This window comes from Sinocyclocheilus anshuiensis, unplaced genomic scaffold, assembly GCF_001515605.1.
Source record: "Sinocyclocheilus anshuiensis isolate Anshui unplaced genomic scaffold, SAMN03320099.WGS_v1.1 scaffold23, whole genome shotgun sequence".
NCBI classification, from domain to species: domain Eukaryota; kingdom Metazoa; phylum Chordata; class Actinopteri; order Cypriniformes; family Cyprinidae; genus Sinocyclocheilus; species Sinocyclocheilus anshuiensis.
Window position 1 is genome coordinate 1,373,924 of NW_015552545.1, and position 9,793 is coordinate 1,383,716.

Below are 9,793 nucleotides of genomic sequence, written 5' to 3' on the forward strand. Positions count from 1 at the left end.
TATATTTAAAGCGAGTTTTTTGGGCAGTGTAGAGTAGGGCTTGTTGTTTGTCATTTCTCCGATCACGAATGCAGACATGGTTTTATGTTTAGGTGGCGCGATGCAACGCAACGCGTTAAAAGACAGTATAAGTCATTATAATCCGTAATTATGTCCCCACTAGATGCAACAAATGCCTCGTTTATAATGGGTTTTCATGTTTTTGTCTCGTCGCTCCGGCCTGACAGGGCATCACAGTATGGTAAGGGGCATAACATTTCCGTCACACGCTTGAGGTATTCGGCCAATCACAACACACTGGATAGCTGGCCAATTAGAACACACGTCGCTTTTCAGACCGATGAGCTTTGTAAAAATCGACGCATTTCAGAAAGGGGGGGCATAGAGGAGAAACAATAATGTACAGTATGTGGAAAATAATGTTTTTTTAACCTTAAACCGCATAAACACATTTCATTACACCAAATACACAAAATAATGTTCTTTTTAGCAACATCATATGACCCCTTTAATAATAGGCATGCTAATAAGCAACTAGTTCATAGTGAGAATTGGTTCCTGTACTAAAGTGTTACCAATCATTCTTAAATTCTAATATGCAGATTTGGTGCTCAAAAACAGTTCTTATTATCAATGTTGGAAACATTTGTGCTGCTTAACATTTTTGTGGAATCCTTGTAACATTCTTTTCAGGATTTGTTGATCAATAGAAAGTTCAAAGGAAAATGCATTTATTTGAAAAGAAAAATATTTTCTAACATTATGAATGTCTTCACTTTTGATCAATAATTTGATCCTAATGATGCCAAGCTTCTGAACAATAGTGTATAATATTTGGTAACACTTTAGATTAGGGAACACTATTCACTATTAAGTTGCTTATTAGCATGCGTATTACTAGCATATTGGCTGATTATTAGTATATATAATGCCTTATTCTGCATGAGCATATTCTAGATCCCTTAACCTCACCCAATACCTAAACTACAACAACAACTAACTTACTAACTATCAATAAGCAGTAATTTGGAGTTTATTGAGGTAAGAACTCTTAGTTAGTAGTGAATGTGTTCCCTAATCTAAAGTGTTACTTTAATTTCAATACTGTGTCTAGAGGTTTTCTCTGTACATGATGTTAGTCAAAAAACATAAGCATATACTTGGCAAATAAAGCCTCTGATTCTGAGAAAGAGGATGTGCTCACAGCGCTCGTGCCTCACATGTGAGCACTGAATCAGTGACGCTAGTAACTACTAGCTTGACTCACACGTGTGTTTGTAGGTCAGAAGTAATGGTGGGGAAAGGAAGTCTCTGCTGCGAGACTGTTTCTCATTGGGGTTTCATGAAATGCACAACCATTTTTCATCCGAGGAGATATTTCTGGTGCCGTGTAGCAAACGATCTGCCATGAGCTGCTAAGACACAGGATATGCTTAATAAGAGAGTGCCATGTTAATATGAAGTCAACACGCACAATTAAAATTATAACAATGAGTGTGAATAGTCACAAGGCCAAATTTTCTGTTAAGATGCTTATGGAAGGAAGGAAATTCATTAGGTCTGTTACAAAACCTAGTGAGCTGCCTCGCTCGCCTACATACACAGCTGCCGTCTATGACAGAATCCAAACTGAAATAGATCTTCCTAAGTGACTGATTTGGAACACTCTACATAGGCAGCAACTCATACATGTGTGTCATACATGTAGTGCTCCTCATGTAAAGCGCAAGAGAGATTTCAATACGGGTGATGACAGAGGAACAACACACACAAATATACATACACTACCATTCAAAAGTTTGGGGTCAGTCAAATATTAAGTTTTTGAAAGAAGTCTGTTATGATCACCAAGGCTGCATTTATCAAAAATACAGTAAAACAGTAATATTGGGAAATATTACTACAATGTAAAATGTTTCCTAAAACTAAAATGTTTCCACTTTAATATATATACAAATTTTATTTATAAAATTTTAATTTATTAATCCTCTGAGGCTGAATTTTCAGCAGCCATTACTTCATGATCAGTGTTGGGCAGTAACGCATTACTTAGTAACGCGTTACTGTAGTTTGATTACTTTTTTAGTAACGGAGTAATTTAACGTGTTATAATTTTCAAAATAGTAATTAGAGTATAGTTACAAGCCGAAGTCTCGTATACGTTACTGCCATGTTACATTGCTGACAGAATGCAGTGTTTTATAATCTAGAGATTGGAAAAAAGATGTAGCACACGCATTGTCGAGTCAAGTGCCAGTGGATTAGAGACCTGCTCCCGCGAGACCCGACGCGACAGAGCGCGGCGCGGGACAAGATGGGAGAGTGCTGCTGCGGGCGGGTAGACACTTGTGTGTATGCAGGATGCGGGAGAATAAAATGATTCACGGGACTCCCGCAAAATAAAAGTATCTAAACATAAAATATCTAAAACAAATAAACTGTTATTCATCTATTGCACAAAAGCAACATGAACTAATATAATATATAAACGATTAACAGGTGCAAGCGTATGCAGAGTTTCTATTTAGGCTATAGCCTAACACGTGTTTGCAGCGTTGAGCAATGCAGTGCTGAAATTTGCGCGCTCACGAATCCTCTCATTATAACACACGAATTGTAGACATTATCAAAGATTCCTTATGCATATATTTATTGTGTTATAACAGAGATTTGTGAGATTGCGATGAACTGAGATGTCTTTTAGAGATTATTAATGCAGCGTTCTTTGCTGGCATTCTACCATGACAAACCATGCACGCAGCAGCCGCTTGCTTTAGTTAAAAATAACAGTGTTCTGTGAATATTGATGCTTTAATAAATATTTATCGGGAGCGTGTATTCTGGGATTTCATACATTTAATGGAGAAAAATACAGATGAATATTAATGAATGAATAAGTCGTTAAATTTAAGATGACGTAAACTCTTCTCTCCGCTGAGGCTGTCTGTCTTCCTCCATTCAGCATGCAAACTGTGTCGCATTTTACGACAATCAAGGCGATAAAACTCAATGTTCCTATACTTATACTTGATCTGTAAAGACTTTATCTTGCTGGAGTTTAGTGCTATTTCTAAATTATGTTACTTTTTACCGGGTGTCTATTAGATCACAACAGTGGAGTAGAGAGCACTATGAATAAATTGTACTTCACGAGCACAGTACCTGAAACTTTAAACTGTTAAAAGAAAAGGCTCAATAAACTATCGCACAGATATTATACACTACGCATCAATATCTCTGTGCTTTGAACTTTTCTATGTGATTGTGGAGCGCTGCGCACTGTGACTCCATCTTGCTTCAAGATCATCATTCTGTGCACAGAATGCGCATAAGAGCTTTTTGCCACTCTGTATTGGAGCCTTTCATATTATAACACTTATGCTCAATGAAAGATTATTAATAGCATTTCTTGATCTATCATATGTTGCTGCCTCATTACTGTGTATACATAGATCATACATTTAAAAGAAATGTCTTTTAATTTTAATGTATAGTATATATTTATATATGAATATATTTACTTGTTTTTCATGAATGTGTAACATTTTACCAGATTTAGTCTTACACTTATTCACTCTTATTTGTTCCCCACAAAATAATGTTTTTTCACTAAATGTTTAGATTTTATAAAATTATTGTGCACTCATGATTTTTCTAGAGTAACTTTTGCTTCCGAGTTATCCACTAACCTAGTTTATAATAGTATTTTTGTTATAAATTATGATTATATATTTTTTCATTTGTTAGAAGTTGTCTACATTTAGTAGATTGTGTTTAACACACAAAAGAGTGATGATCAGGTCAACACACAGAGGTATAGAAATTCAACAACGATTTAAAAAAAAAAAACTGAGCTGGTATCGGATCGGTATCGGCTGATGCTCCGAATTTTTGGTATCGAATCGGATCGGTTCTGAAAAAATGGTATCGGTGCATCCCTAAAAAAAGTATTAATTTCTTTAAAAAATTAAATAAATAAATAATAATAATAATAATATTTAAAAAAATACTAACATTAAACTTTGGAATGGTAGTGTCGTACACACAAATGTAGTTTTTTTTTATTAATTTAAACTTTAATCACCGTTTCAGTGTTTTCTCTCTCATATCCACCATCTTAAACTGCTCAGTGCATTCTGAGATTGCCGTCACCGTTTAGGGTACATGCAATGCTACCTTTGAATATGTCCAAAGCAAGGTATCTTGGGATAACAATTCAGTTGCCTACCTGGAGGCAGCTGACTAGGTTTTGCAGTGATTCTGTGCTGAAAGCATGTTGAATAACTACTGCCTGAAGAGAAATGTAAGCATGAAGATATCCATAATAACCTTTAAGTGTCTCAACAGCATATCCTGGAGTTACATGCACTACGTACACTTTATAATGTCATGCTTTACATTACGTAAAGTTATCTTGTCTTATGCAACAAGAAAGGCTAATCAACTTCTACTGCATGCAAGACATGCATGCATATGAAACTGCAGGAACAAAATGTAAATCAAAACTTAAAAGTTAAAAAGAGACACACAAAAAGTAAGATGTAAGCCAATGACAGCACATGTTATTTCTATATTTGGGGATACAGTGATTTTCTTCTTCAGGAGAATCAATAATGATTGACTCATCTGTCATTTTGATGTAGTAGTGGGATTTGTACTACAATGTGTCATCTGTACTCAGCGTGAGCATCATATGCCCACCAGCGCATAGCTGCCGTTTAAAAAATGAGGGTCACAAATGTGTCTCACTTCCATTATCCCTCGTTTGTGATTCAGGTAGTATCACTAACAAAAACTGGACAAAAAAATCCCTAATTTTCTTTAACTTTTTTAGCTCATGCTCTCATCAGATAAAGCGGTTTTAAATGGGGAGCAGAACATGGGAAAAGAGGGGAAATATGGAGATATTAAACTGAAAATTTAATGAGCAGAGCTCTTGCCACAGGCAACACAGAGCCACCATTCTGAGAAAGTGCATCTCCCACCACGTGTTTCACCTTCTGCTGTGACATGCTCGCTGGTGCCAAAAACGGCTTGTTTCGCTCTCGCTCACAAAAGACAGGCAACAGCACACATAAATGGCAAAACATGGCCTATTTTTTTTAGAAAATGCCAGCAACTTCAATGCAGCTCTGTCACCGAACTTAGGGATGCTTTATTTATGGAGTCCTTTCTCTTCATCCTTTATGAGAGTTTATCATCGCTCCAAAGTCCATATCAAACATCCCAGTCTAGAGAAATGACATTACAAAACCATACTGGAAAATGTGAAACAGAAGCTGTGTTGAAGAACTATTGTCAAGGTGAAGCATCAGCTTTTCTTTCTCAATGAGTCTTTTGCCTTAATGTGTGCCCATGTTCTTTTCAGAACTTTTGCCATTTATTTTATCAAGGCCAGTATGAAATAAAAAACATCGCAACAATACACAATACAGTCACAATGTGTCACAATACAGAAGAAATGCTCTTCTGTTACATCACAACTTTAATTTCACCCAAATTTACTAAACTAAATTACAGTGTCACACCTTTATTCTTCTAACCAGATGAAAAACAAAGCAATCATTATAACATAAGCAATATCTTAAAAAAAAAAAAAAAAGTTCATACTTTGGAAATAATCACTACATTTTAAGAGTTTTGTTTTGACTTATCTTTAGGAGACGTAGAAGCCTATCAGTTAAATCCTACTATAGTTACCAGGAAATCTTTTTACTGGAAATCAGTTAGGACTAATAGGCATATGTTACATCACCTAATTAATATTCAGGAGTCACATTGAAAATGTTAACACTATGCCCCACCCACTTTTGAGAACATTCCTATGCCCTTGCTTCTAGCTGTTTAACTAGGTTTTATAACTCATACTGTCATGACCTAAAAGAAAAGAACAATATTGATTTCAGATCAAGAACACAGCTAGTAGAATTTGAACCCTCAGGAACCAAAAATTTATTACATTAATGCATTTAAAAAAAAAAAAAGTGGCATCATATCTTCCTCGGTTCTTGGCTGTCACCTCGCAGTCAATGGACGTCATTCTAGATTAGTCATCAAGCACTGCTCTTCAGATCGACTTATACTCAGACATTGTTGTGGACTGAATTATGTTTTCTTTTAAATGCCGCATTTATTTCAAAGTGCTCCCGACATTATGTGTCATGCTACGTGGGATTAGAATGTTTATTAAAATATATGGATGATCTAGACAATTGATAGTTGTAAGTTTAACAACCTCTCATTTCCAATGTTCTTTTTTAGCAAAGGGTACATGCGGTTACAACTGCACTGAAAATACAAATTCAGAAAGAATGATTCATATGCTCTTCCATATTTCAACATCTATTCCCACAGAATTCAAAAACACGAAAAATGGAAAACTAAAGTGTTTCAAATCAAATCACATCTTATCAAACACTGCAGACCCACTATGCAGTGAAATTATTGTTTTGCTTGCGTTATGGAAGCTATAGATTGAACATTCATGCAGCACATGAGTGTGATTAAATTACGTAGGCCGTGTCACTGCCTCCATTTAACTGGTGTTTCTGTGTAGCAAACAGTTCTGTCTTAATGAAAGCAGCCGGGCTGCAGCACTCCAAAAGCCCTTATCAGTGTGTGTCAGATTAGTCTTCTACAGAGCACTCCTAGATAACTTAACAGCCATGACTCTCATCCAGTGCAGTATCAGATGATAGTCCTGTGCAGGACAGTTAATCCACATACACTGCTGATTCACAGGAGACACAGCCATGGAAGAAACCCAAGGCTGGCTCATGGTTCCTCCATACTCAATATATTTGTCTCAAAGCACTCCGTTTAGCTGCTAGCCTAAAGCTACGACAACTGGAGGTCATTTGTGAACATCTGGATTGTCATAATAGGTTGCTGTCGAATTCCAGTAAAAATATCTAAACATCCTTAAATGCAATTTTTACTTGAGCAAAACTGTAAAGTGTCAATGACATGAGGCTCACTTTATCTACTAATTTATATTAAAAAAAGTCTAATTTATATTGTAAATACAACGACTTGGATGATGTGCATGTTTTTCATTTCTGCATTAAAATTTATTTTAATATTTTGGCAGGCATTAAGTCAAAAATTTCAGGGAGGTACAACAGTCCTGATATGAGAATGGGGCGGGGGCGGGCTTATGAAATAATGAAATTAAAATATTTAAAATATTGATTCAGATGGGTACACTCACGATCTAAGAAAAAATATGTTATAACCAGAGGCGTAAATTTTGTCTAACTGTAGGGGGGACAATAAACATAAAATTTCTATATTTGGGGATACAGTGATTTTCTTCTTCAGGAGAATCAATAATGATTGACTCATCTGTCATTTTGATGTAGTAGTGGGATTTGTACTACAATGTGTCATCTGTACTCAGCGTGAGCATCATATGCCCACCAGCGCATAGCTGCCGTTTAAAAAATGAGGGTCACAAATGTGTCTCACTTCCATTATCCCTCGTTTGTGATTCAGGTAGTATCACTAACAAAAACTGGACAAAAAAATCCCTAATTTTCTTTAACTTTTTTAGCTCATGCTCTCATCAGATAAAGCGGTTTTAAATGGGGAGCAGAACATGGGAAAAGAGGGGAAATATGGAGATATTAAACTGAAAATTTAATGAGCAGAGCTCTTGCCACAGGCAACACAGAGCCACCATTCTGAGAAAGTGCATCTCCCACCACGTGTTTCACCTTCTGCTGTGACATGCTCGCTTAACATAAAATTTCTCCAAGAGCAATTTTTGAAGGGGACACAAATAATACAGCTAAAATTGTACTTGTAAGGATATGTATACACAGAGGAATGGGCTTACTACAATTAGTGCAGCAGAGAGACCGTGCCAAATTAGACAACTTAAAGCTGTTGTGGTCGCGCCGTGACAGCGCTTGCATCCGTTGTAGACATTACTATCCGTCACAGTGTTGCCAAGTCCGTGGTTTTTCTGTGGAATTGGGCTACTTTATCACTGTTGCCGCGGGTTGTTTTTCATGTCCGCGGGTTGAAGCGACCCCAATAACGTGTATTTTAGCCGGGGTACCCCCTCGAAACACGGATAGTTTGGGCTAGTTTTGAGTAGTGGGTTTTGTTATGTAAACCTGGCAACCCTTTCCCTCAAGCAGGTAACGTTATTATTGCTAACATAGCGGACTCATCGAAAAATACATTGGCATAATCTGTATTAAAGAGAAAATAATCACTTCATCCGATGTTTAAGTGAATAAAATAGCCTTGACAGCCTTACTTACTGGAGTTCCACAACTATTGGCTTTGTTCTCTCTCACCGGACTCGTGTGTAGAGGTGATGTAAAAGAGGAAAGCAGGCATTTGGACCAAAGCACTGTGAGGCAAGGGAGGGGAGACTCAAAATGTTTCTAAACTTAAAACGCATTTTTGCCCCGTTTGTGTTGTTTTACTACTTACACAATTATTTAAAGTATAAAACATTGTTATTTACAATGCACAGTGTGGATTTTAATCATATTTTTAGGGGGGACAACCCTCAGATAGGATAATACAGATAATACAACCCCCCCCCCAGTAATTGTCAGTAATTGTTCTTGAAAATGGTCTACAGATTTTAAAAACCATATGAAACCAACTTGAAAGATAACCGTAACCCTAACACTAACCCTAACAGAGAGTTGCATATTAAACAATGTCCCATCTAATTCAATTATTATTAAGCATATTACAATCAGGTCAAGAATGAGGTTAATCTGAATGATACCGAACAAACAGCCTTAGCAAACCAGGCGGATTTCCACAAAGCTCATAATACAACACAATATTTGGGGAACACATGAACTCATACTCACGCTCAACAGTTCCTCATTTTCGGCTGATATATTCCAGTGCACACAGGAATTCTTTTGTTACAAAACTCCACACCAACCTGACGGGGATAAAGAGAAACAGAACTGAGGTTATTAAATTTATCAAGAGCACCAACACGGACATTCACAAAGCCAGAAAATGTACTGCTACCTAATTTGAGCAAGAGAAGAATAACATGGGAGAGGCTTTATGGTTCTCATTAGAAGTAGGTGCGTGTTTATTACCCGAGATGAAGACAGAAGGAGAGGGTTGAAGGCAAAGGCACTTCAAACACACGGGGTGAGAGAGAACGAGCAGAGGATTCTTACTGACACACTCTTTAAAGGCTCGCAGACAAAAGATAGGCTTGTAAACAAACATGACTAAATAAATATAAAGTGCATTTACAGACAGGTAGAAGTTGTCCTTGGAAATACGCACGGGAAATATTAATTAATCATGTTTCAGACCACCCAGAATTTCTAAGAGCAGTGCAGTTCAAGTAGGGCTGCATGATTATGACAAAAATCATAATTGTCGATTATTCCCTTGAAACTGTAATTGCGATTATTAATTACGATTATCACAATTTACATTGAATGATGTTTATATCATTGTTTGATGCAACTGCATGCTGTATTTTTATATGAAAATAAACAAGCTGAAAACACTCTAACTGAAAAACTTAATTAAGCCTCAAATGTCAACTATACATCCGATTGGTTTCTTCTTTCAATTATAAAAAAGTAAAAATATGAATGGTATTATAATGTTATACTAAAACTACAATTAAAATAATGGGAAAAACCCTTAAGATAACATGTAGAAAGGAAAAAAAAACGCATCTTAAAGGGGTCATATGATGCGATTTCAAGTTTTCCTTTCTCTTTGGAGTGTTACAAGCTGTTCGTGAATAGATAAGATCCCTGAAGTTGCAAAGACTAAAGTCTCAAAA

The 9,793-nt window shown here is 36.4% G+C and overlaps 1 protein-coding gene across 1 annotated transcript in view; it reads right to left on the reverse strand.

Annotated features, from left to right (window-relative positions):
* The window catches only part of dlgap1a (discs, large (Drosophila) homolog-associated protein 1a), a 142,522-nt gene that overhangs the window by 86,461 nt on the left and 46,268 nt on the right, over window positions 1-9,793 (reverse strand). Inside the window, exon 2 of the mRNA XM_016454553.1 lies at window positions 8,841-8,917. The gene's annotated coding sequence lies outside the window, so the exon portion shown is untranslated. The remainder of the gene's footprint in view (window positions 1-8,840; window positions 8,918-9,793) is intronic.